The sequence below is a fragment of the Primulina eburnea genome, chromosome 8 (genome assembly GCF_022965805.1).
Source record: "Primulina eburnea isolate SZY01 chromosome 8, ASM2296580v1, whole genome shotgun sequence".
Lineage (NCBI taxonomy): Eukaryota > Viridiplantae > Streptophyta > Magnoliopsida > Lamiales > Gesneriaceae > Primulina > Primulina eburnea.
In genome coordinates, this window is record NC_133108.1 from 31,588,190 (window position 1) to 31,608,716 (window position 20,527).

The following is a 20,527-nucleotide window of genomic DNA, read 5'->3' on the forward strand; positions in this document are numbered from 1 at the left end:
TTTTAATGACTCTATTAAAATATTTAGTAAGATATGAATTATGGACTTTTACTTCATAAATTTTCACTCCCATTGTTTTGACATTTTTCACTACCCTTTAGTGAAAACGGGAAACTTCTTTCCTCAGTAGGTACGGTACGTTAGGTCCAATTAGCAAATTATGATCTCGAATAATATTATCCAATCATAATTCCTAAAAGGTAGTTTCCAATTGCATCTCCATGCAACCCTTTACATAAAATTTTGCTTTCTTACCTAGTCTCCCTACCCACCTTGAACTTTCTCGGGCCTATAAATTTGAGGAGCCTTACACTCGAAGCCAGGAAGTAGTGGAGTGGAAAAAATTCTCTTCTTCTATCCTCATAACCAAGGACAACTTAGTGGTTTATGGGTTGAATGCCCAGGCAAAGGACCTTATATACAGGCTGATTGATGAAATAGCTGGCTCGGGCGCTCAACTAAGTAATTTCCTTCTCTGTTCTGCATTATTTCTATCATCATCATCATTTTTTTACTTTATCGTTCTGTTTTTCTCACCCCTCCCCCTCTTTTTTTACAGATAACTTGGAAATGTCAGAGGCTTTTGCGAGAAGACGAGTGGCTGAAAAGGCAACGGAAGAAAAGAAGCGTACTGCCCGGAAGGCTGCTTCCGAGATAAAAGCCCAATCCCAATAGGCGTCTCCCGAACCCATGCATCTGTTGTGGTCGAGGCGACCCTGCCCCCGGCTCTCGAGGGAGCTCTGTCCAGTGAACCTGGGCAGAGGTTCATGAAGAGGGAAGGGTTGAGCGCCCCAACTCGCCTAGTGACTCCATTGATCACATTCCCTTAGTCTAGAGGAAGAGGAAAGCTACCTCCAGTCCCGAGATGATCCTCAGTGACGCTGAAGAAGGAGGCCAGGGCACAACTCGAGCAATCCACTCCATCCCTTCCGCCTCAACTCAGACTCCTCCTGACCCTTCCCATTCTAGCCCCTAAAGGTTTTGGGGTAATCTTTTCTTGGATGGGGTTTCCTTGATGTGGGTTAAACTCGTTAAGAGTTTACTTTTTCCTGCCGAAGAGGCTCATCTACAGGGATTAGCTCCTAACCACAAACTTTTCGAATATGCTTCTCGGGCCCTCTCGGTAAGTATCTTCTGAAAACTCTTCTTTCTTCTTCTTCTTTTCTCTTAACAATGCCCCTTATCTTTTACTCATTAACTACTTCATACAGGGCCTACAAATGCTAGTTGTTGCCTACGAAGAGGTAGCCTCTCTTGCCAAAAAAAGGCTAACCGGGCTAGGGCTGCCACCGAGCTTCACCAAAAAATTGCAAGGGGAGCTAGAGCGAGCCCGACCTTCATGAAGAGGTGGTAGTCGGCCTGAGGACTTTCTCGGAGGTAAACTACGACCAGCTAGAGGTGGCCCTTAAGGATCTGCAGATGGCCCGGGCAGAAGGTGAGGATTCCAAAGCCCAGGCTAATACTCTAAGGGCCCAACTCTCTACTTCCAAGATGCAGGCTCAATCCACTGCACGCAGAGAAGGCATAAGCTGACGAGGCTGAATCTAGCCTTGTTGCCCACCACTGCTCGGAGGAAGACTGGCAGGCCTCCTTCCTCCAATCCCCTGAGTTCAACAAAATGGTGTTCGAAAACAAAGCTTATTCCTTCTTTCAGACAGGCTTTGATAAGTTTCAAGAGCAATTCAAAGAGGCGGGGCTTCTTTCGGAGGATAGGGAAGACTTCCTTGACTTTGACCTAGCAATCGAGTCCCTCCCCAAGGAGGATGAGGGGATAGGAGAAGAGGGTACTGAAAAAACCAGACCAAATACAGTAGGATTGTATTTTTTTCTTTTTTGTTGTTGTATGTTTTCCCAGCCTTCAGGCTTTTATGAATGAAAATATTTCTTTCGCAAAATTCTTGTCGTTATTTTCTTCAACATGTCAACCAATCAAGGCATAAAAACACCTTGAAAGTTTGGTAAGAATATAAAATAATTTCGAAGTCTTGGAAAATAACCGGGCCACTTTTAATCAACACTTACTCCGGAACAATGTTATTAAAAAATTTCTAAGTCTTGAAGAATAACCAGGCTTCGTGCCTCCCAGGTTTAATAAGTTTCTTGGACCTCATGCTTCCTGGGTTTAACAAGTTACTGGGGCCTCATCCCTACTGGGTTTAATAAGTTACCGGGGCCGAGGCCTCATGCCTCTCAGGTTTGATATAATGCTTTGCACACTTTTGAGAAGAAAACCTTCATTAATGTTTCAGATAATAAGTACATTTCAAGCACAATATTTTTCAGATGAAAACATGTAACGTCTAGGAAATTCGAGCTACGTATCCTGATTGCATGCAATCTAGGGTTTACTAAATTATGTGTTTAATTATTTTATTGTATGATTATTGCATGGATATGTGGTTTAGTTCATGATTTATTTAAAGTTTCAAATATTAGGGCTTTAAGAATAATTATTTAATATGTGGTGTATTTAAGTGTGATTTTCGAAAATGGGCTTTGGTTGGGTATTTTTACTCGTCGAGCCATATTTTTTAACTGGTACGCAAAATTTAGCGAATCGAGGGACTCTTTGAGGGTTCGGACAATATTTTCAAAAACGTACCTAAACGAAATTTTTTTCGGGAGTTTTTTTGAGCTTAGTGTGATTATTTTTTTGCTTAATGGACCTAAAATCCTTTTAACCCCCTTTAGTTTTCATTAAGGACCCATTAGTGTATAATTATATTAACTTAACCTCATTTGACAAACCCTAAACTAATCCTTAAAATCACGGCCGCCCCCTCCCCATAGCAGAAGCACCTCTTCGAAAACTTCAGCAGCAAGCCATCGAAAATTCTCCCTAGTTTTCAAATAAAATCCATCCACGTCTCTACGGTGCAAGTTCTATGCATTGGTATCGAAGGTTTCGAACGTATATTCACAAAGGACACGCCATAAATCCCTTTTTCTAACCATTCATGCTATTTTATGCTCACTTGTGTGTGTTTACATGAGGAGTTCATATATTATCATGTGTATCGGTTTCATACGGTTTTGGACATGAAATATGCATATATTTTGTATATAACTCACGTTTCTGATATGTTGCAAAAGGGGCTACATAGATCGTGAGCTGTAGGACTCAAGTCGTGGCTAGCAAGTGTTCCTCGAAGGTTAAGATCATATAGAGAATGGTTTGAGTGATGGTGCGATTGGGTTCTTCCTTGTTCTAGGGCAAGTGATGGTTTAGTTGTGTGCTGAGGGAGGTGCATCAGTGCAAGGCCTATTCCGGGCTGTGGTTCAGGCTCTGGTCGGTCTGAGACGTGGCCTGGAAAGGCTCAAGAATAACTGGTTGTGAGCTAAGGGTAGATCGAAGGAGGTAGACGTGGTTAGGGCTCGGTTTTGTGGCATTCGGGTAAAACATGCTCAACAACGTGCATGGGGCTAGGGTCCTTGGCTAGGTCTATCCAGGAGGATCCAAAGGTGGGTTAGTAGAGGTTGGTTCATGGCTGGTTCGGGTTGGTTGGTAGTAGGGTAAAGTTTGGCTTCAGTATTCGCTTGGGATTTTGGTCGCAGGAGATGGTGCCGCGACGATGCTCACTTGGCGCCGTAGCACCCAATTTTTGACCCTTGTAGCGCCACAGCGCTCGTGCATGGCGCCTAGGCGCTTACCAATCACCACAGCGCTACACCGCCAGGGCCTAGGCGCTAGTCCGGTATATGAAGAGTAGTAATTGTTTGAGCTATGGTCTCGTTTGGGTATCGATATGGCCGAGGTTGGTTAGGATTAAATTGGGTCATACAAGGGTTGATTCGGAGTCTTTAAAATATGGTTTAAGTGTGGTTGGTTCCAGTTCTAAATTCTGAGGTCCAGGGGTAAAGTAGTCAATTAGGGTTTCCATGGGCAAAATAGTCATTTTGCAACCGGGTCGAGTTAGTGGTCCTGGCAGCGCCCTTATCACAAAAAGTTCTTGTTTTAAATGTTTATAACATGATTTTTGTGGAAATACGAAAAATATGTTGCATGCTTGATTTTAAGGAAATTTAAGTATATTCATGATTTTATAAGTGATGAATATGATGATATATTTCGAAGGATGAGAGTTGGTTGTGACTAATATACTGATACGATAATACGGTGACATTTATGGCCAAGGCTTAGTGGATGGGTAATGTTGTAGCTGATATCCCCACCGTCGGGTACCGCAGTTATACGTAAATGGATCCATCGACTAATACGATGATACGAAAGTCACAACTAATGAATGAAATACAAATAAAGAAAATTGAACACGTATATGTTGATATGATGTGTTATGGACATGTTTACACTATGCCACGTTATGTTTCAGATTATGCTTTAAGATCATGAAATATATTTTAATTACAGTACTTTTCATTGTTGCATGTTATGTATATATACTTGTTATAAAGATTCAGGTGTTTTGAGTCTTTAGACTCACTAGATGTGAATGATGCAGGTGAGCATATTTATGAGGAGACTGGAGGCGCCAAAGTCTGAGTAGGCGAGGCTGGATGTGCACACGCTAACCCGAGGACCACACATTTTACGCACATTACGCTTATGAATTAGGAGGAACCGTGGAGATTTTTATATACTTTGGTTTTTTATATGTTGATGGTTGTTAGGACTTTGCATGTTATTTGTGTGAACTCTTTAAAACAGTAGTTTAGGAATTTTCGTGTTTAAATATATTTAAATTCAGTATTTTTATTCAGTAGTGCATGACTATTTTTAAATGCATGTGTTGAGTCAATTATCGGAAATTAAGGAAAAAAATTTCTAGTAGTATTTTAAATAGTAGACATTTCAAACCATTCCAGGGTCTTTTCAAAGATCGACCCTGGTTATCCTCTAAATACAACGCTCCTGAACCGAGTCTTCTTATTACTTGTAAGGTCCTTCCCAGCGGGCCTCTAACTTTCCTACTTCTCCAGTCGGGTTAGCTTTCTTTATGACAAGCTCACCCGCTTGGAATTCCCGAGGTCGTAATTTCTGATTATAAGCTCGTATGACTCGTATGCAATAAGCTTCCATACGGATAGCTGCTCTTTTTCTTTTTTCTTCTATCGAGTCTAACTCCTGAGCTAAGGGTTGCAATATTATTTTCTGGATAACTTCGAATCCTTGCCAAAGTCTACAAGTGGTTCGATAGGTCCACAGAACACTGGGCACTTCCTCCACCCAATCGTTTTCAATACCCTGCAACATGGCTCTCAAAGTTTGCACAATTACCCGGTTAACGACCTCAATTTTCCCATTAGCTTGGGATAGGCTACTGAGGTGAATGACTGAATAATCTTCATTTCTTTGCACCAGACCATAATTTTTTGCTCTTGGAATTGTCGGTTGTTGTCAAATATTAACTTCCTGGGTAACCCAAACCTGCAAACTATGTTTTTCCATAAAAAATTTAATACCTCTTCTTCAGTAATTCTTGCTAGGGGCTCGGCTTCCAACAATTTGGGAAAGTTAATCCATTACTACCAACTGAAATTTTTCCTGAGCTCGGGCTATTGGGAAGGATCCCACGATATCCAGGCCACATTGATCGAAAGTCAAGATTCTTAAACAAAAAAACCATGGCGCTGACATCCTTGACAAGACTGGACTATCTTCCGGGCATCTGTATCCATAGTAGGCAACAAAATTCCATCCAGTAGTGCTTTCTCGGTTATTGTTATGGTTCTGAGATGATCCCCGCAACATCCTTCATGAATTTTTTTATCATATATTTAATCTCTTCTCCAGCCAAACATTTGAGAAGGGGGCCTGGAATGATCATCGATACAATTCTCCATTAAGGACACTGAAACAGGAACAATGCCTCTTGATTTTCTGGGTTTGTTGAGGATCTGTCAAAAGCTGTCCTGCTGAAATGAACTCGAGCTGGGGTGTTTTCAATGAATTTTCCTAGAAATTTACGGGACTGGTATCTATGGTCGAGACCAGCTTGATATGATGAAAAACATATCTTCCACCCTCTTCTGTCAAAGATGACGCCATTTTGGCAAGTGCATCGACCTCAATATTTTCTTCTCTCGGGATTTGCTCTGCGCTCCAGTCTGTAAAACTCTCTGATAGCTCTTGAATTACTTTCAAATACACCTTTAATCTTCCCTGTCAGACTTCATAAGAACCTTTGATTTGCTGAATAACTAGTTGAGACTCCAAGTATAGGATGATTCGGGCGGCACGAGCTTCCCGGGCAGCTTTTGTTCCGATTACTACTGATTCACATTCAGCTTCTATTATTTGAAGCCTGGAATTCTGGTCTCAAAGAAAGCTTTCTATTTTCCTGTAGGGAAACCAGAACGACTCCTACCCACTTCCTTCTTTACTGGCAGCACCGTCAAACATTCTCCAAACTTCCTCCTGCCCAGGCTGTGTCATTTTGATTTTAAATTATGACAAAGCTTGAGCTTTTATGGCAGTCCTTGGCTGGTAAGTGATCTCATATTCCTCGAGCTCTATTGTTCATTTCACTAGCCTCCCCGAGATATCTGGGTTGGTCATAATCTTTCCCATGTGAGTTGTTGGTGAGGACAATGATAGAATGAGACATGAAATAGGGTCTCAATTTTCTTGCGGTGATAGCCAATGCCAAGTCTATTTTTTTATAGCTCTGTATATCTCAAATCGGGGTCTCTGAGGGCATGGCTTACATAATACAGTGGTTTCTGATCATTGCCATTTTCTTGAATGAGGAATGAGTTATGGCGCACTCAGTGGTAGACATATATTTTTCTCATAGTCCGGGTTTAATCAAGATAGGCAACCCAGCTAAATGAATATTTAGATCATGAAAGGCATGTTCTGTCTTATCATCACATCTGAATCTTTGCGACTTTCGAAGTATCTGAAAGAAGGGATAACTCCGATATACTGATCTTGATATGAAACATGACAAAGCTGCTATACGGCCTGTCAGCTTTTGCAGGTCCTTGATGGTTCTAGGAGAGACCATTTCCAAAATATTCTTTACCTTCTCGAATTTAACTTCAATTCCTCTCTCGATCATTATGAAGCCCAAAACCTTACCACTCGACATCGAAACTTGTCAGGGGTAGGCATCCATGAAACACAGTAATTCATATCAAGATGTTGAATTGACCAGCTGATCAACCAGGGCAAGGGATAACAGTCTTTGGGACAAGCTTTGTTCAGATCCCTGAAATCCACACACATCCTCCATTTCCTTGTGGCTTTATGGAATAGAACCATATTGACAACCAAGTCGGGAATTGTACCTCTCTAACTTGGCTAGCTCTCAGAAGCTCCCCCATTTGTTCTGCTATTAACTTGTCTTTATCTGGTCTGAAATGTCTTTTCTTTTGTATCACTGGCAGGGAGTTCGGGAGAATGTTTAGCTTCTGCTCGACTACATGAGCCGAGATCCCAATTAACTCCGCAGGGTACCATTTAAATATATCCACATTTTGCCGCAAACAAACTATTAATTGAGATCCACCACTCTCGGGCAACTTTGGTGCTTTTCTCAGGATTTCTAAGGATTAAGGTAATTTCTTCCTGCTCTTCTTCCACCACCGCATGCACTTCCTATACAGAGTGCACTTATTCATATGTTCTTCCCATAACAATCTCGATGTAACATTTTCGTGAGGAGGGTTGATCTCTCCGAACTTCCCCGAACCTACCTTTCATGGGAAAATTAATTTATCTGATGATAGTTGGAGGAGACCTTAAAAGAATTCATGGCCGGTCTTCCCAATATGACATTGTACGAAGAGGGTGCGTTGACCACCGTGAATATGGTAATAACTGATTTCCAAAGTTTCCAGATCCTATTGTCAAGGGGAGCACAATATCCCTCCGGGGATGGACTATATAACCTGCAAATCCAAACAGAGCAGTTTTCACAGTTCCGAGTTGATAATTTTTTAAATCCATTTGGTCCAATGCTCCTTGAAATATGACATTGACGGAGCTGCCCGAGTCTACACACACTCGCCTTATATCGTAATTTGCAATTTTGGCCATATAACCAAGGCGTCATTATGAGATAGACCGACTCCTTGTAAATCTTGAGGCCCGTAACTGATGGTCGGTTCCTCCTCTTTCCTCGGGCTATTAAAATTCAAGACCTCTCACTGACTCCAAGATTTCCGAGCTCAGTTGGAATCACCATCAAGAGATCCTACGGAGATAATTTTAATTACTCCCAAGGTAGGGGATTTTCCTTGGGCCTTTCCTTCCCGAGCACTTTTTGATGCGGTGGATCTGGACTCTGGAGTGACTCCCCTGTACAAGTTCATAATTTGGGGCTCTGGCAGATGGTGCTAGCACCAGATTTCTGGGGACCCGTGGGAGTCTTCTTGCTTTCTTTTCCGCTGGATTAACTTCGATAGGATCTGCCCGAGGGCGATTTTCCTCAACTGCTTTCACTCGCTGATGTCGTGATAACACTCTTGATGGAATGTACAAAACTTTAAGGCTGGATTTGGGTCTTATGGAGGACGGTAGTAGCTGGTTGCCTTATCTTCACAAAGGTGCACTGCTTGGTCCTTTGATCTTTTTAAGGGAGCGTAATTAGAGAAACGTCCCAGGGGATTCTCCCTTCGAACCTGCTCTTTTATTTTCCCTGGCTAGTTGTTTCTTTCTTTTTTAACAGCCTCCCTCTTCTACTTCTGAGCTTCCTCCATATTGATTACTTCTCTGCCCGAGACAGTAGATCTTCGAAATCTCTTAGTAGCTTCTTTACTAGAGACCAAAAGAAGTCTCCCTCCTGGAGCCCTTGTTGTGAATGTCGTGGTTTTAGAACATCCCTAGGAGCTTTCCTCCGCCCCTTTCTTTTGTTATCTCCCTGGGATTCTTCCGCACGGGGTGCCGGCTGCTGTTGGGTGGTAATTTTTCTATCATCGCCTTTTGAACAACTGCTGCACACTGAGTCAACTGCTTATTTTTTATCATGAAAGTTTGTTGGGGTGGATTGCCTTGGAGTACCTCTGATCCGAATGACTCCCTTCTGGAATTATTTCTCCGAGCTGACTTTCGAGTGGAAACCATATCTTTGTCTTAAATCTGATTTCCGACGCCAACGATGTGACTGGTTAAATTGGCTTTGAGAGGGGTGGGTAATTTCACCTAATCGGATTTTTTTGGTTAGGAAAGGTTTCTCCTTAACTTTTAAATATCTGCACACTTAAAATAATAGAGATCATTAGTGCGACTTCAGAAGGTTTTCAGGCATAGTCACTCTTACGTTCTAGTCAGTCAAGTGTTTTATATTGAGAAAGTGAATGTTTTTTAGCACAATTATATATCTGAATGAGTTATTTTCAAGTAAACTTCATATTTATAGGAGAGAAGTCAATGTTAACTTTTTTTCAGTGCCTAGTTGTTATCATGGTGGGATGGTTGCCCATGATTCTGCTTATTGACACTATTACAACCCATACTTACTCCGATCTAGTCACATCAACCTTATATGCGCTGAAAGATCTCATGATGATGATCAAGTCATTGTTCTCCATGCTGGCGAGTTTGGACATGACATCTGTATTGGAGTGCTCGGGTAAACAACCTTGAGGCAGAGAATTGTTCTTACTTGTATAAACAGGGCTCCTACAACACGGGCTACCACTACCTTGGCTTAGAGATTAACTCAGCTCCCGCTGAACACGGGATGGTGCTGCTCCACTTTCCTGACTACCCTAAATCCACAGTAGAGATGACCCGGATACAAGATATTTCCCAGGATATCAACCAAGATTCTTGATTTCATCAGAAGATAAAGCCATAAGAATATATAATTCATAGAGATGTCAACTTCTTAGAGTAAGTGGACTAAAAAATTTATACGTGAACTTATTCCACGATAATAATTAATATCACTTGACGAATAAATATCATCGAGTGAAAAATATCATGTACAAATAAATTGAGATGAACATATAAACTCACATCCAACAACCACGTCCTGTGGAAGAATAAAACCTGGTGGGTTTATTGTAAGAAATGAAGTCAAAAGATATGTAGAGATTGATGCAAGATATATGATATATAGAGATTGATGCAAGCTACTAGAAGCTTGCATGAAACACACAACTCAAATTTTTTCAGGGCATAATTTGGTCTGGACAAGGTGTATGAGAACCACATCCATTGGTTGCGGAAGCTAACCATAATATTTCTCTTTGTTTTTGGGTGGTTCTCTTTCTACTTGGTTATCATCTATCAAAACTATTTTTCATGAGAATCAAAATTTATTTAAAAATATAAAACACACTTTAGGCTATGTTTGGTAGCCATAATAAGAGAATGATTATTAAATAATCATCCCTTATCTCATGTTTGGTTCATTTTAATTTAGCATGGAGGCCCTTGATTATGATTGAAAGCCCTCACTATTTATGTTATTTGTGTGATTAAATATCCCTCCTGTTGGGGATCGATGTAGATTTTAGAGGGAGGGGATGAATAAACTCTTCTCCTTTGATGATAGTTTTTGCAAAGGATGCTAGAATCCTGTTAGAGATTGTAGCTGCTCTTGTTCAATAGTACGCCCAGCAGATCACAATGATAAGTGCGGAAACAATCCGATGGAGTAGGGTGAAAAATAGTAAGAGCAGCAGGCAATAAAACAGTAGTTGTTTCTGGAAGTTCGAAGATAAAATCTTCTCTGTCTCCCCTTCTTCTGTTTCCAGAAGGTATCACTAAAAGACTTTGGATTTTACAGTACAATACTTGAACACACCCACATCAGCAGAGCTTATCTTTTGCCTACTGAAACTCTTGGTAACTAAACACAAAGTAACTCAGTATAACAAATTTCTGGAAAAGACTCTTTTCCAGTTTACAAACTCTTCTGGAAATATAGTAAGGTGTTTTGCTTGAAGAGATGAAGAAGTAGCAGTACAAGATGATCTCCAAAGATCAGATGTAAATATGAAGCGTGTACTGCTTTTCTGCAAGTTTGAGCTTAAAAGATGGTGATTGATTCGCGGTTGCTCAAAGTAGCGTTGGATAGATAAAATATCAGTGGTCGTCTTCAAGTGGTTTTGATCCATATATATAGATAACTTGAATCCAACATCTATAATCAAAAACGGCTCTTTTGGTGTCTGAAAGAAACAGCTTTATTCCTTAAATGGATCCTGTAAAAAGTTTTCAACACAATCATTCTTGTTACTTACTAAAATGGGTAAAGCGAATTAAATGACTTAGTACAACATTTAATGGTGCAATAAATACGTGTACTCGATAAAGTAACGGTAACTTTTAAGACTACTTCCGTTAGCGAAGAAGACGTGAAGTTATTCTAATTCCAGACTAGGTTCTACTTCTGGTTATCTAAGTTCTGAAAACTTAGTCCTGCTTTTATATTGTGGTGATGCCAAAACCTGGATGTTAGCAAAGATAGGTAATGGCAATATAAAACAACAAAATATATTAAGATAATCAAACAACAAAGATTTTAGTTATCAGTGCCAATGTCTCTGAAAATAATTTCAACATCCTGATCATCAGCATTAAGATTTTATCTGGCAGAGGATTCTGGCAAGTCTCCAGTTCTTCTATCTTCTGGTTGATTTCCTTCTGGTTGTGTTTCTTCCCCCTTTTTGGCATCAGCGGACATGACTTGAGCAATTAAGTAGTCCATACGCCCAGAGAGATTCATTATTTCATTGTTGAGCATCTCCAGATATGGTGTATGATGAGATACTCGTTCACTTAGAGTATTAAGAGATTGAGATTGAGACTCAATCTTGGCATCCATCAGCTCCATTGTAGTAGAAACTGAATGAATAACATCATCATGGTCGGTGAGTCGTTGAACAATGTCAGTTTGTCCGAGCATGATAGCACCTTGACTTCTGGAAACAGCTTGTCTAAAAACAGCTGTCTCAGCATGCATTTTGTTAACAGATTCCATCAGTGCGAAATATCTCTTTAGAGATACGGTCTCGGAAAAACTGTGCGCCACTCACTTCTGTGGCATGTTCACGCGATATTTGCTTAACCATCTCCGATAGATTGTTGAGATTTCTTTGCAGAGCTTCTATCTCAAATTCCATGTTAAAGATTTCTGGTTCCGGAGAAGGAGTTCTCGTGAGCATACGCTGCCTGATTTCGGCAACATGGGCAATATGAGCAGCAGAGTCAGAAATAGATACAACCAATTCAGTAGAGACTGGAAACTGTGGTGGAGCAGTAGGAGGTATTGTGTCCAGCAGAGCAGTAGAAGGACCAGGTTCAGCAGAGATTTCTTCTAGGAGCAGTAGAAGGGATTTGTGTTGCATTAGTTTCTTCAGCAGCAGATGGAGCAGGAGAGGTGACTTCAAGAGCATTAATTTGTTCAGAAGCAACATTCTCGGCGTGGTGAACATTTTCAGTTGTTTCCAGTGGTTGCTCCGAGGGGGTAAGTTCAGATGACCTATGCATGAGAGCTGTCATTTCTGCTTGATGTTCAGCAGAAAATTTCTCAAGATTTGGTAATGGATGATCATCTGAAGCTTCCATGGATTGGGATTCGTGTGAGGGTTCTGAGGAGAACAAATCCTGATTTGATTGTGGTGGAGCAAGTAGTAGGAACAATGGACTGAATGACCTCATCCACCGAGGCCAGCTCTTGAACAGAGATCAAAGACAAAGATCGAGTAGGCAGTTCTGGTAGTGCAGGAGTACTTGAGACCTTTGCGTTTACGGGAGCAGTGGTCCTTTCCTCAACTGGCTGTATCTGCAAAAGTTCAGAAACCGTGCCTAACCTATATGAAAGAGGCTTAGCAAAAGCCTGCCCTTGAGTGTGAATCTGTTCAATCAACAAATTCAATTTATCAGTGAGAAGCTTGATAATATCATGATAATGAGAAGCAGTAGGACTCATTGGATCAAAATTTGTGATACCCCGAAAATAAAATAGTATTGATGGTATTTTTGTAAATAATTTGAAAAATATTCAATTTATTTTGATGGCATTTTCGTAAATAAGTTGGAAAATAATGAATTAATTTTAAGGACAAAATGGTAATTAGTGACATATCTTGGTCATATGAAGTCCAAATGATTTGAAATTTGGATATAATGTAGAAAACTAAAAGATATAGAAGTTTCTAGTTTTAAGTTTTGGAAAATTTGATTGTTTGACTGGTCCAAAGAGATATACCGATGTTAAAATGTGAAATATTATATATTATATTATATTGTATTATTATTAATATAATATTGTATTATTATATTTATAATAATAAAATATAATAATTAAAAAAAGATAAAGTTGAAACTCACGTGAAAGTGAGTTTCACTTTCAGAAGATATAGCAACGAGAGATCAGATAGATGAGATGAGAGAAATAAAGATTTTCGATTTTTTTTCGATCGTGCGACTTATCGATTTATCCAATCGACGAACCGACTTCAGTTTTGGGATCGTTGACACGAGATCTTCGATTTGAGGTGTAAATTTTATATTTTTGGTGATGTCTTAAATTCGTCGATTTTTGGAATAAATCCGATAAATTGTTAAATCGTACAGAAATTGAAAATTGTTGAATAGTGTATATTTTAACAAAGAAGAGATGATTATAGTGATGTTATTTTGAATTATTTCAAATTTATTATAATTAGGGAATTTTAATCGTTGGACTGAGATTGAAAAATTATTTGTCTGTTATTATTATTAGTTCTGATAAATATATGCAGTAGAATAACCGACAAGAAACTAAGTTTTGAAGTCAGAATATAATTATGCTATGATTTGAATTTGATATGAATTTTTGAAGTTTCAAAAGATATTTGAAACTTATATTGTTGATATTGAATGATTGTTATTGATTGAAATGGATATGTTATTGATGCATATAGATTATTATATTGGTATCTTCAAGCTACATCAACTGGAACGAAGAATTGAGGTATGTTGCGACCGGGTAACATACGACAGGTATCTGTATTACATGATATATGTTTGATTGATTGGATTGATATTACAATGACTATATGCCTTATTTGTTGAGTTTATGTGGCATACATGACATGCACGTTGAGCTATAATCCTTGTATACCTTGATATGATTGGATTTGATTCTGAGATTTGTGAACACGATGCTATGTTTGGAATTATGTGGTCCTTAAAACATAGACATTAGTGGCCCCGATGATTGATTGAGATTTGGGATTTGATGACTGCTTTGTCGACGTTATCATACGAGTATCCCTTATTGAGGCCGATGTGCCAGCTCGATCATTGATTTGATAGCGATTCGATTGATTCTGACATGTGCTCAGTGGATGAGCATTTGTACCTGATACTTCCACGACATACATGCATTGCATATCATATATCATTGTTTAGATATCTATGGTATATATTGTGGTTGCTTCAGACTGAGCTTTGCTCACCCTAGAGGGGGACTGTTGTGTCTTTGTATGTGGACAATGACAGGTACTCCAAGATATCAGAAGACCGGAGAGGGTGCTTCTAGAGAGAGTCACTAGTTTGAGCTGAGGTTTTATGTTATCCCAGTATATATATGTATCTATATACCGGGGCATGTCTCGAGGATATGAGTTTGTTTGTATGTATTTGATCTAGATTATGTGTTGGCTTGTTTGATATTGTGATGTGATAAGACGAGACTATATTAAATACTATTTTAAGTATTATAATTATAGTCGACATGTTTTGGGCTCATTTTAAAGAAAATTTAAACTCGTTTTCTACTGTAATTAACTAACCCTTAATCAGATTGTGATGTAATAACGATTAGGAGTTAAGGGTCCCCACATGGAGTGATATCAGAGCATAGCTGGGAATGCTCGATTGAGTCTTGTGTACACGTAATAGGCACAAATGAATTGTGCATATGTGTTTGATTTGTTTGTATTACTTGCTCCTACTTGATTTAGTTTGAGTACATTATTGATGAGATTGTGATATGAGATGATGATGATGATGTGAAATTGATATTGATTTGTGATATTCATCCTTTGATTTGTAGATGGATCCCACGAATGAAACTGCGAGTAGCAGTACTGAGAGGATAGTTGGACATTTTGAAGAATTGTCCATGGATTTAGTGATGACTCGATTCCAGGATATAAAACCACCGAAGTTCTTTGGCACTGAGAGTGCAGAAAGAGCTGAGGCCTGGTTGAAGGATATCGAGCATCTGTTTAATATTTTGAATATTCTAAAGCTCGGAGAATGAAACTTGCTCTGTATCAGTTGAAAGACCGAGCAAAATCTTGGTGGGAAACCGCTGAGATTGGACTGAAAGAGACTGGATTGAAGTCACATGGGATGTCTTCAAGGCCCAATTTCTGGAGCAGTATTTCCCTCCTTCTTATTATACTGCCCAAGAGAATGAATTTAATAGTCTGCAGCAGGGAACGATGACTGTTGCAGAATATTCTTCGAAATTCTCTACGTTGTTGAAATATGCACCTCACATAGCTGGGAATGCAAAAGCGAAATATAATGGGTTTGTGAGTGGATTGCATCCTGCTATATATACTTTGGTCATTTCGGGTTTGCCTAGCGTACGCAGAGGCAGTTGAACGAGCAAAGGCAGCCAAAGCTGGACTAAGGCGAGGAGGTCCACAGTATACTCCTCTACCTCCAGTGACAGCTCAGCAGCCTACCTTGCATCCGAGAGGTAGGAAGTTTAAGAAGACTGGTTCCTCTGTTTCTTCATCTTCTTCGAGTTCTAGTGGATCCCAGAGAGAATGTCCCGTGATTGCTCCTTATTGTAGTCATTGTGGAGGCAAACATATTATCGAGCAGTGTCGAAGTATGTTTGTTACTTGTTATCAGTGTGGACAGGAAGTCCATTTCTCTCGAGTATATCCGAACAGGGGTACGACTTCTTTTCAACCCCAGCCAGGATTTAGAGGTGGCCCCAGTATGATGAGACATGTTGTTCTTGTTCCTTCTTTTTAGCAGTCGAGTGTTCCACGATATCGAGGACCGGGTGGTCAGACTGCTCAAGACCCTCCTCAAGTTCGAGTGTATGCTATGACTGAGGATCAGGCGAAAGAAGCTCCTCGTGGTGTGATTGCAGGTATTTCCATGCTTTGCGACTATCCTGCACGTATTTTATTTGATACAGGAGCATCCCACTCATTCATATCTCATGCATTTGTTGCATCGTATGATATTATGTGTACTCCATTGTATGATACATTGTCGATATCCACGCCAGCAGGAAAGATTATTCTGTCTGAGAAAGTTGTACATAACTGTGTGTTGATATACGAGGATACTGTGATATTTCTGAATCTGATTGTCCTCCCAATGCACGACTTTGATTGTATTATTGGCATGGATATCTTGACGTCAAATCGAGCTACTGTCGATTGTTTTTATGGAGTAGTTCGATTTAGACCTGCTGATGGACCCAAGTGGAATTTTTATGGTAAGGGTTCCCAAGCCAAAATTCCATTGGTATCCTCTTCGGAAATATCCCCACTTTTGTTTAGTGGGGATGAGGGTTATCTTATCTACGCTACTGATGTCTCTAAGAATGAGCCTTCTTTATCTGAGATTCCTGTTGCGAAATAATTATCGATGTATTTCCCGATGAGATTCTTGATTTTCCTCCTCATCGAGAAGTTTAATTTAGTATTGATCTTGTGCCAGGGACAGCACCTATTTCTAAAGCTCCTTATCGCATGGCACCATTGGAATTGAAAGAATTGAAAGAACAATTACAGGATCTTCTCGATAAGGGATATATTCGACCGAGTGTATCACCTTGGGGAGCTCCAGTTTTATTTGTTCGGAAGAAAAATGGTACTATGCAAATGTGTATCGATTATAGGCAACTGAATCAGGATACTGTGAAAAACAAGTATCCACTTCCTTGTTCTGATGACTTATTTGATCAGCTTCAGAGTACTTCTGTTTACTCTAAGATTGATCTTCGATCTGGTTATCATCAAATACGAGTTCGAGACGAAGATGTGCCTAAACCTGCTTTTCGTACCAGGTATGGCCACTATGAGTTCTTGGTTATGCCTTTTTGTCTCACTAATGCTCCTGCTGTCTTTATGGATCTAATGAATCGTGTCTTTCGAAATTATCTTGACCAATTCGTTATTGTATTTATTGATGATATTCTTGTATATTTGAAATCGAAAAAAGAGCATGCTGAACATCTGAGACTGGTACTTCAAACTCTTCGGAGTAGCCTTTTATATGCTAAATTGTCCAAATACGAACTCGGGATGGATAGAGTTGTATTTTTAGGCCATGTCATTTTGAGACATGGCATATCTATTGATCCTGCGAAGGTTGAAGCTGTATTGAATTGACTGCCATTGTGTTTGTCCTGAAGATTTGGCGTCATTATTTGTATGGAGAGAAGTTTGTTATCTATTCAGATCATAAGAGTCTGAAATATCTTTTTTTTCAATCTGATTTGAATATGAGGCAACGCAGGTGGATGGATCTCCTGAAGGATTTTGATTGTGAGATTCAGTATCACCCTGGATCGGTGAATGTTACTAGCGGATGCCCTTAGTCGTAAGGTACATGATTCTGTGTTAGCTTCTGTCAATGTCGCCAAAGTACACAAGAATATATGTACTTATGGTTGGACATTTCACTCGAATTGGAATTTTGTCACTGTCTCAGCATTGCAAATTGAGTCGAATTTGATATTGAAAATTCGAAAAGCCCAACGAAGTGATGCTCAGATACAAAAGTCGAAAGAACTTGTATCTGCAGGATATCAGTCTGGATTCCAGATTTCTTTCTGAGGGTTCTTTATGACTCAATGGTCGGCTAGGTAGTCCCTGATAATTCAAATTTGAATTTTTACCTTCTTCGTGAAGCACATTGTAGCAAATACAGTTTTCACTCCGGAAGCCAAAAGATGTATTTGACATTGAGACCTCAATTCTGGTGGAGACGTATGAAGAAGGACATTGCTGAATTTATTCCAAAATGCCTTGTTTGCTAGTAAGTGAAAGCCGAAAGAATGAAACCGGGAGGATTAATCCATAGTCTCGAAATTCCAAAATGGAATTGGGAACATATTGCTATGGATTTTGTGACTCATTTACCTCGTTCGCCCAAGGGTTGTGATGCTATTTGTGTTATTATTGATCAGCTTTCGAAATTTGCATATTTCATTCTGTATGAGCGGACTTATCCTTATAAGAGAATGGCCCATTTATACATCGAGAATATTGTGAGACTGCACGGTGTGCCAATCTCGATTGTATCAGATCATGATCCCAGGTTTGCTTCTAAATTCTGGGGTAGTTTCCAAGAAGCGATGGGTACGCGTTTGGCTATGAGTATTGCTTATCACCCTCAGACTGAGGGCCAGACTGAGCGTACAATTCAAACGTTAGAGGATATGTTACGTGCTATTGTGATGGATTTCAGAATGGGATGTCAAGATGCCTTACCATTGGTTGAATTTTTTTATAATAATAGTTTCCAAACGAGTATTGTTATGGCACCGTTTGAAGCCTTATATGAGAGACGATGTAGCTCACCGTTATTCTGGGATGAAATTGATGAAAGACAATTGACTGGACCTGAAATGATACAGGAAATAAATGATAAGGTTCAGTTGATTCGACAGCGGATTAAAGCTGCTCAGGATCGTCAAACGAGTTATGCGAACAAACGAAGACGACCCTTGGAATTCCAGAAAGGTGATAAAGTGTTTTTGAAAATATCTCCCTTTAAGGCACTGTTCGATTTGGCATGCGAGGGAAGTTATCACCTCGATATATTGGTCCATATGAGATCCTAGATCGAGTTGGGGATCTTGCTTATCGATTGGCATTGCCACCAGCTTTATCTGTCATTCATGATGTATTTTATGTTTCTATGTTGAGAAAGTATGAACCAGATACATCACATGTACTTGCACCTGATGAGGTTGAATTGATCTTTCTCTTTCCTATGTTGAACAACATGTTTGCATTATGGATCGGAAGGAGAAATTATTGCGTAATAAATTGATTCTACTAGTTCGAGTGCAATGGACACGACATGGTGTGGAGTAGTCAACATGGGAATTGGAAAGCAAGATGCGAGAATCATATCCGCACTTGTTTGATTCCATTCCACATGTTCCAATTCCATTGTATTCAATGTATAACGATCCATTTACGGATTGTAGTTTTGATATGTACTATAACTGGTGACATACTATATGTTTGTCAATGTTATGTATATTGAGATGTTTGAGATTTTGAGGACAAATCTTTTAAGTTGAGGAGAAATGTGAGACCCGAAAATAAAATAATATTGATGGTATTTTTGTAAATAAGTTCAGAAATATTCAAATTATTTTGATGACATTTTCGTAAATAAGTTGAAAAATATGAATTAATTTTAAGGGTAAAATGGTAATTAGTGACATATCTTGGTCATATAAAGTCCAAATGATTTGAAATTTGGATATAATGTAGAAAACCAAAAGATATAGAAGTATCATGTTTTGAGTTTTGGAAAATTTGATTTTTTGACTAGTTCAAAGAGATATACCGATATTAAAATATTAAATATTATATATTATATTATAATTAATTAATATAATATAATAATTAAAAAAAAATAAAGATAAAGTTGAAACTCATGTGAAAGTGAGTTTCACTTTCAGAAGATATAGCAACGACAGATCAGAGAGGTGATGTGAGGTGAGGTGAGATAAGTAAAGATTTTCGATTTTCTTTTCGGTCGTGCGACTTATCGGTTTATCCAATCGACGAACCGACTTAAGTTTTGGGATCCGTTGACACGAGTTCTTCGATTTGAGGATATAAATTTTATATTTTTGGTGATGTTTGAAATTCGTCGAGTTTTGGAATTAATCCGATAAATTGTTAAATCATACATAAATTGAAAATTGTTGAATAGCGTATGATTTTAACGAAGAAGAGATGATTATAGTGAGGTTAGTTTGAATTATTCCTAATTTATTATAATTATAGAATTTTAATAATTGGACAGAGATTGAAGAATTATTTATCAGTTATTATTAATTCTGATAAATATATGCAGTAGAATAACCGACAAGAAATTAAGTTTTGAAGTCGGAATTTAATTATGCTATGATTTAAATTTGATATGAGTTTTTGAAGTTCCAAAAGATATTTGAAACTTATATTTTTGATATTGAATGATGTTATTGATTGAAATGGGTATGTTATTGATGTATATAGATTATTATATTGGTATCTTCAAGCTACATCAACTCGAACGAAGAATTGAGATATGTTGCGATCGGGTAACATACGACAAGTATCTTATTATATGATATATGTTTGTATTGATTGGATTCAGATTACATGTTTATATGCCTTATTTGTTGAGTTTATGTGGCATACATGACATGAACGTTGAGCTATGATCCTTGGATACCTTGATATGATTGAATTTGATTCTGGGGTTTGTGAACACAATGCTATGTTTGGCATTATGTGGCCCTTAAAACATTGACATTAGTGGCCCCGATGATTGATTGAGATTTGGGATTTGATGATGCTTTGTCGATGTTATCATACGAGTATCCCTTATTGAGGCCGATGTGCCAGCTCGATC